Source organism: Hemitrygon akajei, chromosome 31 (genome assembly GCF_048418815.1).
Source record: "Hemitrygon akajei chromosome 31, sHemAka1.3, whole genome shotgun sequence".
NCBI lineage: Eukaryota > Metazoa > Chordata > Chondrichthyes > Myliobatiformes > Dasyatidae > Hemitrygon > Hemitrygon akajei.
Genome location: NC_133154.1, coordinates 3554627 through 3570149, shown reverse-complemented (window position 1 = coordinate 3570149; position 15523 = coordinate 3554627). Strand labels below are relative to the sequence as shown.

Sequence of the window (15523 nt, the reverse complement as noted above, 5' to 3'; positions counted from 1 at the left end):
TCTTTGCTCCATCCTGTTATAACCTTACACCAACCTTCTTTACTGCCCACCACAACACCAATTTTTGTGTCATCCACTAATTTATTAATCATGCAACTCCATTCTCATCCAAGCTGATTGTACAAATGATAAGCAACACTGACCCCTGACCCCCGGAGCACACCACTGACCACAGGCCTCTGATCCTTCCTTCTCCCATTTTAGATCCAAGTAGCTCGCTCACCCTAGTTCCCATGTGATCACACCTTCCCAAGCATACAATGAACCATTGCCCTCCGCGAATATGTGGTTCCTCTGCAGACAGAGTTAAGTGCACTAAGTTCCTGGGAGTTCACATCACAGGTGACCTCACCTGGTTCCTTCATATCACCTCCCTGAACAAGAAGGCTCTCCAGCACCTCCACTTCCTAAGAAAACTGAGGCAAGAAAGGCTCCCTCTTCCCTCCACCTCCCCATCTTAACTGAATTTTACAGGAGCACCATCCTGACAAGCTGCCTCTCCATCTGGTATGGGAACAGCAGAGCATCGGACCGGAAGTTCCTACAAAGGGCTATGAGAACGGCCGGGAGGATCATAGAGGTCTCCCGAACACTCAAGGGGGACATTTATCAGGAGCGCTGTGTACACAGGGCCCTTAGTATTATCAACGATCCCACCCATCCATCCAGCATCCTCTTTGACTTTCTACCATCAGGCAGGAGACTCTGATGCATAAAGACAACAACGGTCAGGATGTGAAACAGTTTCTTCTCTCAGGCCATTAGGCTTCTGAACTCCTGAATTCTGAACAGAATACAACTGTTGCATTGTATTCGAAGTGTCACTGGTTAATCTGTTTCACACCTTACAATATTTGATATTAATGCACTTCAGCTTGTTATTATGTGTGATTCATCTGTAGATTTTATTGGTGGAATAAATTCTTATGGTGGAATTCTTCATTAAGATGGAGAGTGACATAGTTAATTCAGAAACAAAGGTTCTGAACTTAAAGAAGAGTAACTTTGAAGGTATGAGACGTGAATTAGCTAAGATAGACTGGCAAATTATACTTAAAGGGTTGACGGTGGATATGCAATGGCAAGCATTTAAAGATCACATGGATGAACTACAACAATTGTTCATCCCAGTTTGGCAAAAGAATAAACCAGGGAAGGTAGTGCACCCGTGGCTGACAAGGGAAATTAGGGATAGTATCAACTTCGAAGAAGAAACATATAAATTAGCAAAAAAAAAAGTGGCACACCTGAGGACTGGGAGAAATTCAGAGACCAGCAGAGGAAGACAAAGGGCTTAATTAGGAAAGGGAAAAAAGATTATGAGAGAAAGTTGGCAGGGAACATAAAAACTGACTGTAAAAGCTTTTATAGATATGTGAAAAGAAAACGATTGGTCAAGACAAATGTAGGTCCTTTACAGTCAGAAACAGGTGAATTGATCATAGGGAACAAAGACATGGCAGACCAATTGAATAACTACTTTGGTTCTGTCTTCACTAAGGAGGACATAAATAATCTTCCGGAAATAGTAAGGGACCGAGGGTCTAGTGAGATGGAGGAACTGAGGGAAATACATGTTAGTAGGGAAGTGGTGTTAGGTAAATTGAAGGGATTAAAGGCAGATAAATCCCCAGGGCCAGATGGTCTGCATCACAGAGTGCTTAAGGAAGTAGCCCAAAAATAGTGGATGCATTAGTGATAATTTTTCAAAACTCCTTAGATTCTGGATTAGTTCCTGAGGATTGGAGGGTGGCTAATGTAACCCCACTTTTTAAAAAAGGAGGGAGAGAGAAACCGGGGAATTATAAACCGGTTAGTCTGACATCGGTGGTGGGGAAAATGCTAGAGTCGGTTATCAAAGATGTGATAACAGCACATTTGGAAAGAGGTGAAATCATCGGACAAAGTCAGCATGGATTTGTGAAAGGAAAATCATGTCTGACGAATCTTATAGAATTTTTTGAAGATGTAACTAGTAGAGTGGATAGGGGAGAACCAGTGGATGTGGTATATTTAGATTTTCAAAAGGTTTTTGACAAGGTCCCACACAGGAGATTAGTGTGCAAACTTAAAGCACACGGTATTGGGGGTATGGTATTGATGTGGATAGAGAATTGGTTGGCAGACAGGAAGCAAAGAGTGGGAGTAAACGGGACCTTTTCAGAATGGCAGGCAGTGACTAGTGGGGTACCGCAAGGCTCAGTGCTGGGAACCCAGTTGTTTACAATATATATTAATGATTTAGACGAGGGAATTAAATGCAGCATCTCCAAGTTTGCGGATGACACGAAGCTGGGCGGCGGTGTTAGCTATGAGGAGGATGCTAAGAGGATGCAGGGTGACTTGGATAGGTTAGGTGAGTGGGCAAATTCATGGCAGATGCAATTTAATGTGGATAAATGTGAGGTTATCCACTTTGGTTACAAGAACGGGAAAACAGATTATTATCTGAACGGTGGCTGATTAGGAAAAGGGGAGGTGCAGCGAGACCTGGGTGTCATTGTACACCAGTCATTGAAGGTGGGCATGCAGGTACAGCAGGCAGTGAAAAAGGCAAATGGTATGTTGGCATTCATAGCAAAAGGATTTGAGTACAGGAGCAGGGAGGTTCTACTGCAGTTGTACGAGGCCTTGGTGAGACCGCACCTAGAGTATTGTGTGCTGTTTTGGTCCCCTAATCTGAAGAAAGGTATTCTTGCCATAGAGGGAGTACAGAGAAGGTTCACCAGATTGATTCCTGTGATGGCAGGACTTTCATATGAAGAAAGACTGGATCGACTAGGCTTATACTTACTGAAATTTAGAAGATTGAGGGGGGATCTTATTGAAACGTACAAAATTCTAAAGGGATTGGACAGGCTAGATGCAGGAAGATTGTTTTCGATGTTGGGGAAGTCCAGAACGAGGGGTCACAGTTTAAGGATAAAGGGAAGCCTTTTAGGACGGAGATGAGGAAAAACTTCTTCACACAGAGAGTGGTGAATCTGTGGAACTCTCTGCCACAGGAAACAGTTGAGGCCGGTTCATTGGCTATATTTAAGAGGAAGTTAGATATGGCCCTTGTGGCTAAAGGGATCGGGGGTATGGGGAGAAAGCAGGTACAGGGTTCTGAGTTGGATGATCAGTCATGATCATACTGAATGGCGGTGCAGGCTCGAAGGGCTGAATTCCCTACTCCTGCACCTATTTTCTATGTTTACCTTCATAAGTTACCGTGTTATGTGTACTACTGTGTTTCACTTTCTGGTTCAAGGAAACATCTCATTTCTATATACATTATATGTCATGGTCCGGATCGGTTCCCCTTTAAGTTTAGTTAGGTTGCGTTATGATCCGGACCATTGACTCCTTGTTCCCTTCTAATTCCGTTTCACGTGTCCCTTGAGCTTAGCCATTAAGGTACCCTACTCCCGACCCAAACCGGCAGTTTATAAACCCCTGGCATTAGCCGTTCGGGGCGAGAGTGTCAGGAAACATTAGAAAGATGCCGTCGCTACCACAAGCCAGAGTAGTCTAGCCCACATTGGAGTGCCGGCAATTCACCTTCCTTCGCCAGAGTGGGTCTGGTCAAGGTCAAACTGCCAGGGGTTAGTTGAAGGCAGAGTCCTGGTTCGATGTTCATGCCCAGTGTCTGTGTCTGTCACTCGAAGAAGAGTCCCGGCTCGGTGCCTGAGTTGAAGGCGGAGTCCTGGCTCGACGTTCCTGTCCTGTGTTTGAGTGTCCACGTCTCTGGCTGCGGCGATCCATGGTGTCCACGTCTCTGGCTGCGGCAATCCATGGTGTCCACGTCTCTGGCTGCGGCGATCCTTGGTGTCCACGTCTCTGGCTGCGGCGATCCATGGTGTCCACGTCTCTGGCTGCGGCGAATCAAGGTCCCAGTCTCCAAGTCCAAGGTCCGCGGTGGTCCCAGTCATGCCCGCGATAATCCAAGTTCCCTGTCTCCAAGTCCAAGGTCCGCGGTGATCCCAGTCCCCAGGGTCCCAGTCATGCCCGCGATAATCCAAGGTCCCAGTCTCCAAGTCCAAGGTCCGCGGCGGTCCCAGTCCCCAGGGTCCCAGTCATGCCCGCGATAATCCAAGGTCCCAGTCTCCAAGTCCAAGGTCCGCGGCGGTCCCAGTCCCCAGGGTCCCAGTCATGCCCGCGATAATCCAAGGTCCCAGTCTCCAAGTCCAAGGTCCGCGGTGATCCCAGTCCCTAGTCTCCTAGTCCGAGGTTCGTGTTCCTCTTTGTCCTCCTTGATATCCCGGTTCTCTGTGTAGCGAGTAATAAACACTATTTTATTGAACCTAAGAAAGACGTGTTTGTGTCCTGCTTGTGGGTCTTCTCCCAGCACCCTTGCCCCCACCTCGTGACATTATATGGCTACGTATGTTATATACATGTAAATAGTTAACTGACAATAAATTTGACTTGACTGGGACTGCGCATGACTTGGTAAACCAGTCCACCACTCTGCCATCATCAGTTCTCTTGGCCATCTCTTTTAAACACTAAGACTAATTGATGAGACCTGTGCAAAGCCATGCTGACTTTCCCAAATCAGTCCTTGCCTTTCCAAATGCAGGTAGACTCCTGTCTCTCAACCCCTGATGCCAGGATCACCCACCTATCCCTGCAGACCTTCTCAAACAAAATCACAACATTAGCCCCTTCCCTCAACTGGGACGAAGGAAAATTCAATTTCCTCCCTTGCTTCCTACAGTCTCTTAGGATGCACTTGGTCCGATCCCAGGTATTGATTCACCTTTATATGTTTCAAGACACCCAACATCTCCCCCTCCCTTCCTAATATCAATATCGTTTCAGCACTGTTCTCTTCCCTGAACTCACTGCCTTCCAGGAGTATCCCCACAGTAAACACTGACAAGAGAATTCACATCAGACCTCAAGTATTTATGAAGTGTCCATTAAGATCACTTGACGATAGAATTATTTGCAGTTCATGGAATGAAAGAGTCTGTGGCAGCGTGCAGGGGAAAATGGTTTAGTAATGGGAAACGGAGAGTGGTGGCAGAAGATTGAAGTTCGGACTGGAGGGCGATGGGCAGTGGAGTTCCCTGGGTCAGGATCTGGTCCGGTGCTTTGTTAATAAAGCCATTGTTAATCAGCACAGAAACAGGTCCTTTGGCCAAAGTTGTCCATGGTCCCATTCTACATTTAGTCCATATCTTTCTCAGCCTTTCCTACCCACATCCATATACTTATCCAAATGTCTTTTAAGTGCTATTATTATACCTGCCTGAACCACGTTCTCTGGCAGCCATATACATACAACCCTCCAGAATAAAGTCCTATCTGGCTGAACCAGTCCCTATAACTCAGGCCCTACAGTCCTGGCAACCACCTCATTCATCTTCTTAAAGTTCAAAGTTCAAACCAAATTTTATTATCAAAGTACAGTTATGTCACCATAGACAATCCTGAGACTCATTTTCTTGTAGACATACTCAGCAGATCTATAGAATAGTAACTCTAAGAAGATCAATGAAAGATCAACCAGAGTGCAAAAGACAACAGATTGTGCAAATGCAAATATAAATAAATAGCAATAAATAATGAGAACATGAGATAATGAGTTAAAGAGACCTTAAAGTGAGATCATTGGTTGTGGGAACATCTCAATGGATGGGCAAGTGAGGGTAGTCATCCCCTTTTGTTCAAGAGCCTGATGGTTGAGGGGTAGTAACTGTTCTTAAAGCTGGTGGTGCGAGTCCTGAGGCTCTTGTTCCTTCTACATGTCCTTTCTTTGTTTCGTGACTATCTGGAGAATACTAATTTCAGAGTTGTATATGGATACATGCTTTGATAATAAATGAACCTTTGAGAGGAGCAGCGAGAGACAGCGAGCCTGTGGGATGTCGAACTGATGGGATGGACTGTAGTTTTTGATGAGCTCTCGATCTTGGTCTCTTTGGGGGCTTGCATGGTCAGCAATGGAGGGCTGGCCCTCTCCGCTGGAACAAGTGGGAGGAGGTGGGAGGCTGGAGGGTCGATCCTTTTGCTGCTGCTGTGCATGGGAGGGGGAATGGGGGCTTTGGGGTTCTAACATTTCCCTGTCATTAATTCTTTGGGGTTTTTCTTCTGTTTCATGGGTGTCTGTGCAGAGTAAGAATTTCAGGTTGTATACATTCTCAGATATTAAATCAAACCTTTGGACCAAGAATCCTTGAAAGTGACATAATTGGTTGTGGGAACATTTCAAAGTTGTGACAAGAGAAGTCAAATGAAGTTATCCCCTTTTATTCAGGAGCCTAATGGCTGAGGGGTAGCAACTGTTCTTGAACCTGGCTCTTCTCTGTATTATTACCAGTTTAATGATGTTTTTCCTAAAACAGGGCAAATAAAACTGTTTAATGCTGAGTAATGTGAAGAATGGTGGGAAGAATGAGATTAGGAAATCAAAAGAATAGAAGGACAAGAGAAGCAAGGACAGAGCGATCTGGGGGTACAGGTCAAAAGTTCCACCCAACATGATGGAAAGGTGGTCTGAAATCTTGGACCACCAGACAAGGAGGGAGGTTTGAGGGCTTTGTAGAGGGTCCAGGAGAGATGTACCTGAGTCACTCCAGTCAACAGGAAGAGAGTGGAGGAGCTGGGGGAGTCTACAAGCAGATCCTACACAGGTTGACCCATCAGTAGAAAGGTCTCACGTGGGGCTTTATTGTGTCTTCTTTTACCTGATTTGACCAAAACCATCCCTGAGCAAGACCAGATCACAAAAAGTCGGTTGTGGGACATTCACAAAATGGTCGCCACCATTCCTCCCATTACATAGGAAGGGCAAAGGCAATGTTCTTGACTCATCCTAGTTCAAATACATTTCTTATTTTAATTCCTTCAGGTCCAACAGAGGGACCCTCTATGAAGGGGTGGGTCATGGGAGGGTCCCTTTCTGATGGCACGGATGGTGGGGAAGGGTGAATGTGTGATGCCATCCATTGGTGAACCCCATCTCCCATTCTCATTACAGATTTACCGCCCTCCGTTGATCGAGGGAAGACCTGTCAACATTGCGATGGATGCTGGGATGGGATGGAAAATGGGAACGTTGCTCTGGGCTCTCCTATTCCTGGGAGGTGTGGGGGCTATCTGCCAGACGGGCAGTGCCAGACAATGCCGCCGTGCGTCCCCAGTACCAGGGAGCAGTCTGGCCGGGGAGGGTTTTGATGTGGTAACGTTGGACCGCAAGGGGGCGTACGTGGTGGACGTGGAGAGCTGGAGACGTCCAGGCGGGGCCTGCAAGCTCTGCAGGAATACTCTGATGGGGGGTAGATGGCAGCGTCTCCCCCTGGCCGTGGTGGATTGGCGACCCCAACGTAGATGCCACCGGGCTGTAAAAAGCAGGCTCTTCCACTCAGCCTCTGACTTCAGCAGTTCGGTCAGCTCCAGTGTGGATAAAAGCTGGAGTGTTGGCCTGGGAATATCCAAATTTTCAGTGTCAGTAGGTGTAACAGTGGCTGGCTCCAAATCTCAGGCCATGTCCTTTGCCAACCGTAAAGCCCAATCAGACAACTACAGCTTTTCCAGCCAGAAGTTCCATTGCCGCCTTTACCGTTACCGTCTGAGGAACCCACCCCCTCTGGCATCTGAGTTCTCCAACCAGCTCAAACAAATCACCAGCAGCTCCTATGCGAGAGCCCGGCACCAGTATCGCCAACTAGTGCAGACTTTCGGGACACATTACTTCCGGTCAGTGGAGGTGGGTGGTTCCTACAACGACGTGACGGCCATCCGCACCTGTAAGGCCGTTTCTCAGGGCCTCACTGCTACTCAGGTGAAGAACTGCCTCAATGTGGAGGCTAGTGTTAGCGTGTTAGGATTTGCCCGTACATCAGCTCGAGCAGGTTACTGCAAGAAGCAGGCCTCGTCCCATAGTCATTCCCACAGCTTCCACCAGGCCTTCAGCGAGAGGCTGACAGAAGTCTCAGGAGGCCATAGTACTGGGCACACAGACATCCTCTTCTCCTCCAATCCTCGGGCCTTCACCAGCTGGATGAACAGTCTGACGGCCTCACCAGGCATCATACACTACCGGCTGGCCCCCCTCCATTTCCTGCTGCCCAGAACCAACATTCGCCGGAAACATCTGAAGCGCTACCTCAGAGAGTACATTTTGGCCAACGCCATGAAACGGGACTGCTCCAGAACCACCTGCCCTGCTCCTGGGAGGAAAAGCCGCTCCGATCGCTGTTCCTGTCAATGTCCGGAGAACATCTGGGTGGACCGTCACTGCTGTGCCAAGCAGAAGGGTGCGGGGCACCTGGTTGTCACTGTAAAGAGAGGCTTCGGTCTCTGGGGCGACTATTTCTCTGGCACCGATGGTTTTGTGGTGGTCTCTTATGGTAGCATCAAAGAACAGACCAGGGTGGTGGACAACAACAACAACCCTACCTGGAATGCTAGACTGGACCTGGGGGAGGTGGTTGCCCACAGCAACATGAAACTCACCCTCAGCGTCTATGATAAAGATCCCTTGCGGAAGGAACATCTGGGGACCTGCCAGGTGCCTCTGAACTCTGGTGTCACCGATCTCACCTGCCACCTTAAGCATGGCAAGGTCACCTACCAACTGTCCTTCAAATGTGGCCTCCACTTGCAGGGTCGCACCTGCCACCAGTATGCCCCGAGTCCAGGGGCCCGTGAGTTCACCGGGCTCCTGTGGACCAACCAGTCCTTCCACTCGTCTGACTCTCCCACCGCCCTTCCCTCAGGGAAAGCCCTCCTCAAAGTTATCTACCCCTAACCTTTGAACTCTTACTAACCTCACTCCCAGGCCCAACGCTGCTTTCTATTCCCCCAGCCCTGCTATTGTACCACTCCTTCCCTCTTTCCCTCTCCCCCATTCATCATTTCCTTTGCCCAGATATTTACCCTCTATTCTCCATGACCCTGTACCCATCATCCTCGGTGTCTCATCAGTTCCATTGCCCTGACCTTTCCCCTCTCACCCCCTCTGGCCCCAAGGAACAATTCTCTCCAGGACTCCTTCCTCACATCCATGCCCATGATCCTCCGTTACCGAGGTCACATTGTCTTCAGTCCAATCTCCCGACCTTTGCACTATCACCCTTAATAGTCCAGGTCACAATATCTCACACTCACACCAGTCTCAGCCTCTGAGAGAGAGACCCCACATATCTCACACCTCACCAATTCCTCAGATTCTCTGGGCACTAGGAATTCCCAGTGGGAATGGGATCCCGGCTTGCCTGACTGCACCAAGCTTTCAGGCACTGGTGTTTGAGGGTACAGGGTGGGAAGGCCATTGAGGATACAACCTCTCTGTATCTGTCATATTGCCACTGTATCACCCCAGCAGAAACCCCTCACCCCAACAAAGACCTGTATTGGAGGGAAGGTGCCCCAACCAGCTTGTCAAACCGCAGGCAGCTTAATGGCTTGAGCGTAACGTCATTTACAGATCCGCTAGACCCGTGCGGTGGTGACTGAGAGCAGGCTCCATTTCCCATAATCCTGTTGCTGACAGGGGACCAACTGGAGAGTCTCCGGCTGACCTGTGTCCCAGGATGGGTGGCATGTCGGAGCAGGACCATCATCACAGGAACATCGTACACCTCCCTGTGCACGAGAAGCTTTGCAAAGAGATGCTTTGGAGACAGAAGAGATTGTCTGATTGCCTCTTGCCTCCTTTGTACAACTTGTGTTTTTGCAATAAACATCACTGAGCATCATTTAGCGTTTGGGTGTGAATGGTTACCGTGGTGATGTGGGATGTGGAGTTCCGGGGTGGTGAGGACAGGAACGTGGGACAGGGAGGGGGAGGTGAGGAAGGGTATTGTCCCCAGTGGGGTTTGATGGGAGTCACACAGGAGATTGGAGAAGCTGGAATATGCAGGGACAGAGATCAGCATCACAATACACACCACAGAGATCGTCCAGAAGAAACACCGTCTTTATCAGGGGTCTGTGAGTGGGAGAGATTTACTCTTTAAAAGCGATCTGAGATGATAAAGAGAATCCCTCTCTGATGGGAGATGGTCACTTTCCACCAACCATTCCTGCTCTTTACCTCAGATCTCCACCTTTACAAGTTCATATTTTCCTCTCTCTCTATTTCCCTCTCCACTTCTCCCTGTCCCTCTCCTCCCCTCTTTTAAACTGCTGTCACCCATCGACCTACACTGGGACCAGAGCCCTCCATACCCCTCCCATCCACGTGCCTATCCAAACCTCCCTTAAACGTTGATATCAATCTCACATGCGCCACTTGCGCTGGCAGCTCGTTCCACTCACGTCCCTCTGAGTGAAGAAGTTTCCCCTCATGTTTTCCTTAAACTTTTCACCTTTCAACATTAACCTATGATCCCCTATATTGGTGTTATAAATTGGAGAAGTGGGCTGAGTATCTTTTGGTACCGAGGGAACAGTAGAATCCATGTTTTAAGTTGTTGGCCTGTGATCAACATAGTTCCATTAATGTTTGTGCAGGGACGATAAAGTGTGAGCTTCAATTCATTGAGAGTTGTGTCATGAATTGCCAAACCTAGACCAGTTGATGATTGGTCAACAAACTCTTGCTCCGTTCCTTCCCTCCACTGTTTGTTGCAGCTACCTTCTCCCTATCTTTCCGTCCCGATAAAGGGTCTCTGCCTAAAACATCTACTGTCCAATTCCTTCCACAGATGCTGCCTGACCCATTGAGTTCTTCCAGCTTTTTCACTCGCACCCTGTGGGGTTTTGCCACAATGACAGGCCGTTTCATTTTGCAGGCAACACTGCCACTCAGTGGTTACCTGCTTGAATGGCAGGTCCCTTTCCGAGTGAGATGGAGTTGCCTCCAGTTCAGCTATTCCCTTCCGCTGGGGAAAAAGCCCTCAGGCTGCCCAATGACCAGAGGGAGAAACAGATGGAACCACAACATGGAAGGGCAAAATAAAGACTGAGGGGAGATTTTAAATGGATTTTTGCATCTGTATTTACTCAAGAGGTGGCCACAGAGTTTACAGAACCGAGACAAAACATAGTGGGGTCATGGACCACATACAGAATACAGAGGAGGGGGTGCTTATTGTTTTGAGGTAAATGAGGGTGGATAAATCTCCAGGACCTGGCCAGGTTTCCCTCAGACCGTGTGGGAGGCAAGTGCAGAAATTACGGAGGACTTAGAAGAAGTTTTTAAAGCATCATTAGTTAGGGGTGAGATACCAGAGGCTTAGAGGATAGATAATGGTGATTCACTGATTAAGAAAGGTTGTGAGAATAAGACACAAAGTTGTAAGTGTTACATCAGCAGTGCACAAGTTATTGGAAGGTATTCTGATACCAGTGCAGTACAGTAGCATAGTGGTTAGCACAGCAGTTTGCTCTACCAGAGAAGGTTCAATTCCCGCTGCCATCTGTAAGGAGTTCTGCCCATGACTGTGTGGGTCCCTCTGGGTGCTCCAGTTTCCTCCCACAGTCCAAAGACTTACCGGTAAGTAGGCTAATTGGGTGTAATTGGGTGGTGCGGATTCAATGGGCTGGCCATTAGCAAACAACACACACGTAATGCTGGTGGAACACAGCAGGCCAGGCAGCATCTATAGGGAGAAGCACTGTCGATGTTTCGGGCCGAGACCCTTCGTCAGGACTAACTGAAAGGAAAGATACTAAGAGATTTGAAAGTAGGAAGGGGAGGGGGAAATGCGAAAGGATAGGAGAAGACTGGAGGGGGTGGGATGAAGCTAAGAGTTGGAAAGGTGATTGGCAAAAGTGATACAGAGCTGGAGAAGGGAAAGCATCATGGGACGGGAGGCCTAGGGAGAAAGAAATGGGAAAGGGAGCATCAGAGGGAGATGGAGAACAGGCAGTGTGATGAGCAGAGAGACAGAAAAAAACAAACAACTAAATATGTCAGGGATGGGGTAAGAAGGGGAGGAGGGGCATTAACAGAAGTTAGAGAAGTCAATGTTCATGCCATCAGGTTGGAGGCTACCCAGCCGGTATATAAGGTGTTGTTCCTCCAACCCGAGTGTGGCTTCATCTTGACAGTAGAGGAGGGTCTCGGCCCGAAACGTCGACAGTGCTTCTTCCTATAGATGCTGCCTGGCCTGCTGTGTTCCACCAGCATTTTGTGGGTGTTGTTTGAATTTCCAGCATCTGCAGATTTCCTCGTGTTTCCTCCTTATCACTGTTGTAAAGAGATGTCCATCAATTCTGCTGCTGTGCCCTCTGATCCTAGACTCTCCCACTGGAGAAAACATCTTCTCCACATCCACTCTGTCTCAAATATTCGATAGGTTTCAATGAGATCGCCTCTCATTATTCTAAACTCCAACAAGTACAAACCCAGAGGCAACAAACGTTCCTCATACATTAACCCTTTCATTCCCAGAAACATTCTCAACAACCTCCTTCAGACTCTCTGCAATGCATTTTCTCAAATAAGGAGCCCAAAAAATGCTCACAATACTCCAAGTATGATCTGACCAATGTCTTACAAAGGCTCAGCATTACATCCTGCTTTTGTATACTAGTTCTCTCGAAATTACAGACAGACAGATAGACATACTTTATTGATCCCAAGGGAAATTGGGTTTCATTACAGCCGCAGCAAGAATAGTGAAGAAATATAGCAATATAAAACCATAAATAATTAAATAATAATGAGTACATTATTCCAAGTGGAAGTGAGTCCAGGACCAGCCTATTGGCTCAGGGTGTCTGACACTCCAAGGGAGGAGTAGTAAAGTTTGATGGCCACAGGCAGGAATGACTTCCTATGACGCTCAGTGTTACATCTTGGTGGAATGAGTCTCTGGCTGAATGTACTCCTAAGTCTAACCAGTACATTATGGAGTGGATGGGAGACATTGTCCAAGATGGCATGCAACTTGGACAGCATCCTCTTATCAGACACCACTGTCAGAGAGTCCAGTTCCACCCCCACAACATCACTGACCTTACGAATGAGTTTGTTGATTCTGTTGTTGTCAGCTACCCTCAGCCTGCTGCCCCAGCACACAACAGCAAACATGATAGCACTGGCCACCACAGCCTCGTAGAACATCCTCAGTATCATCCGGCAGATGTTAAAGGACCTCAGTCTCCTCAGGAAATAGAGACGGCTCTGACCCATTCTTGTAGACAGCCTCAGTGTTCTTTGACCAGTCCAGTTTATCGTCAATTCGTATCCCCAGGTATTTGTAATCCTCCACCATGTCCACACTGACCCCTTGGATGGGAACAGGGGTCACCGGTGCCTTAGCCCTCCTCAGGTCCACCACCAGCTCCTTAGTCTTTTTCACATTAAGCTGCAGATGATTCTGCTCACACCATGTGACAAAGTTTCCCACCGTAGCCCTGTACTCAGCCTCATCTCCCTTGCTGATGCATCCAACTATGGCAGAGTCATCAGAAAACTTCTGAAGATGGCATCTTCTGAAATGCTAACATTGTATTTGCCTTCCTTACTACAGACTCAATCTGCAAGTTCACCTTTAGGGAATTCTGCGTGAGAACTCCCAAATCCCTTTGCACCTCAGATTTACAAACACATCCCCTGTTTAGAAAAAATGCCTTTACTCCTTCCAGCTCTTTCTAACTCTCCTTCGACCTCGACTTTCTTTCTATTGCTCGCTCTTTCTTTCTTACTGTTTTTCCCTCTCTCATTCTTTTTGTCTGTCACTTTCTGTCTCTTCCTCTCTTTCTGTCCCTTTCTGTCACCCTCTCTTTCTTTTGAGTTTGCTCTCTTTGATTCTCTCCCTCTCTCCCTCCCTCTCTCTTCTCTCTCTCTCTCTCTCTCTCTCTCTCTCTCTCTCTCTCTCTCTCTCTCTCTCTCTCTCTCTCTCTCACTCACTTTCTCACTCACACTTTCTGGCTGACTCCCATTTCCCTTCAGTTTTTCTCTCTCTTTCTTTCTTTCAGCCTCTCTATGTTTCTGTCACTCTCCCTTTTTCTCTCTCTCTTTCCCTTTGCCTCTCTATTTCTATTCTTCTATCTCTCTCTTTTTGTGTATCTCACTCTTTTATTGGCTCTCTGTCTCTGTCCCTCCATCTAACATTTCTTTCTCTTTCTCTCTTTCTGTTTCTCTCTTCCTAGCTGTTGGTCTCTCTCTTTGTCTCTCCCTCCCTTTACCTTTTCTTCCTCTCTCTCTCTCTCTCTCTCTCTCTCTCTCTCTCTCTATGTCTCTCACTGACTTTCTCCACTTCACATTTTATGTCTTTCTCACTCTCTCTTTATGTATATCTCTTTCTTTCTGTCTCTTCATCTCCCTCTTTATGTCTCTCTCTTTCCCTCTCTCATTCTCTCACTCTTTCTGGCTCACTCTCTCTTCATCTCTTTCTGTCCCTCTGATTAAATGTAGAGCATAGAACACAGCCACTACAGCACAGAAACAGGCCACTCGGCCCGCATTTGTGCACAACCAGCCTAAAGGTAATTTAAAACAAACTCCAAAATGAATCCCTCCTACCTACACTCTCCATATCCACCCATCTTCCTCACATCCATGTGCCTCTCAAAACGTCTCTTAAAAGCCTCTAAAATGTATTTGCCTCTACCACCATACCAGGCATCCACCACTCTCTGAGTAAAAAACTTACCCCTCACATCCCTTTTGAACCTATCCCAAGACCATAAGACATAGGAGTGGATTTAGGCCATTCAGCCCAATGGTTACTATTCTGTACATTTACTGAGTATGCCCGCAGGAAAATGAAACTCAGGGTTGTATGTGCTGACCTGTATGTACTCTGACAATAAAATTCACTTTCAACTTTGACGATAACAAGAAATATTGCTAGATGGGATACCCGGCACCTTTTTCCACAGTGGTAACAGCAAGTATAAAACTCACTTTTAGTGTGACTGAAGGAAAGTATAGGGGGTTGTCAGAGATAAATTTTTGACACAAAGAATGTTAAGTGCCTGGGACCCACTGTGGGTGTGGCTGGAGAGGCAGATTCATTTGAAGGGTTGTAATGCGCCGTGTCACATGACGTGAGCAATCATGGCCTTCCCACCATCATGATTGTTGTAATGTGGGTATTATTAAAAGTAAGTTAATACTGGAGGTTCCGGTGACGTCATCGTCGAGAATGGCAGCTTAAGTCACTAGCTCCTCCGGAAAAACGCATATTAAGCCCCGTTAACTCATCAAATATAATATTTTTTGAAAAATATTTGAACTGAAAAGAGGGGCAAGAATGGGGAAAAGGAATGGATATAAAAAAAGCGACACTGCGGAGCCTGTGGTCGAGAGGAGTGCAGCGAGCGGCTCTCCGACCCGACCGCGTGCTAGCGAGGCGGCTGCTGGGCCTCGTTCAGGCGAAGCAGCGAATATCTTCGAAATCCTGAAAGAAATAATGGAGGTCCAGAAAGATATAAAGCAGCAGCTCCGTGGTATTAAGTCAGAGCTCGCCAGCGACAATCAAAAAATAGCAATGGCAGAGACTCAAATTGAGAAGGTAGAAGATCGCATTCAAAACGTGGAATGGATACTAAGTAAGACAATAAAAATATTACATCACCAAGAAGGTAAACTGCTTGACCTGGAGGGAAGATCATGGCGGAAAAATATCAG

General features: G+C 47.3%; 1 pseudogene; it reads left to right on the top strand.

The window, feature by feature from the left end:
* Positions 1–9692, top strand: part of LOC140719009 (perforin-1 pseudogene) — a 32736-nt pseudogene extending 23044 nt beyond the window's left edge.
* Positions 9693–15523: the final 5831 nt, after the last annotated feature.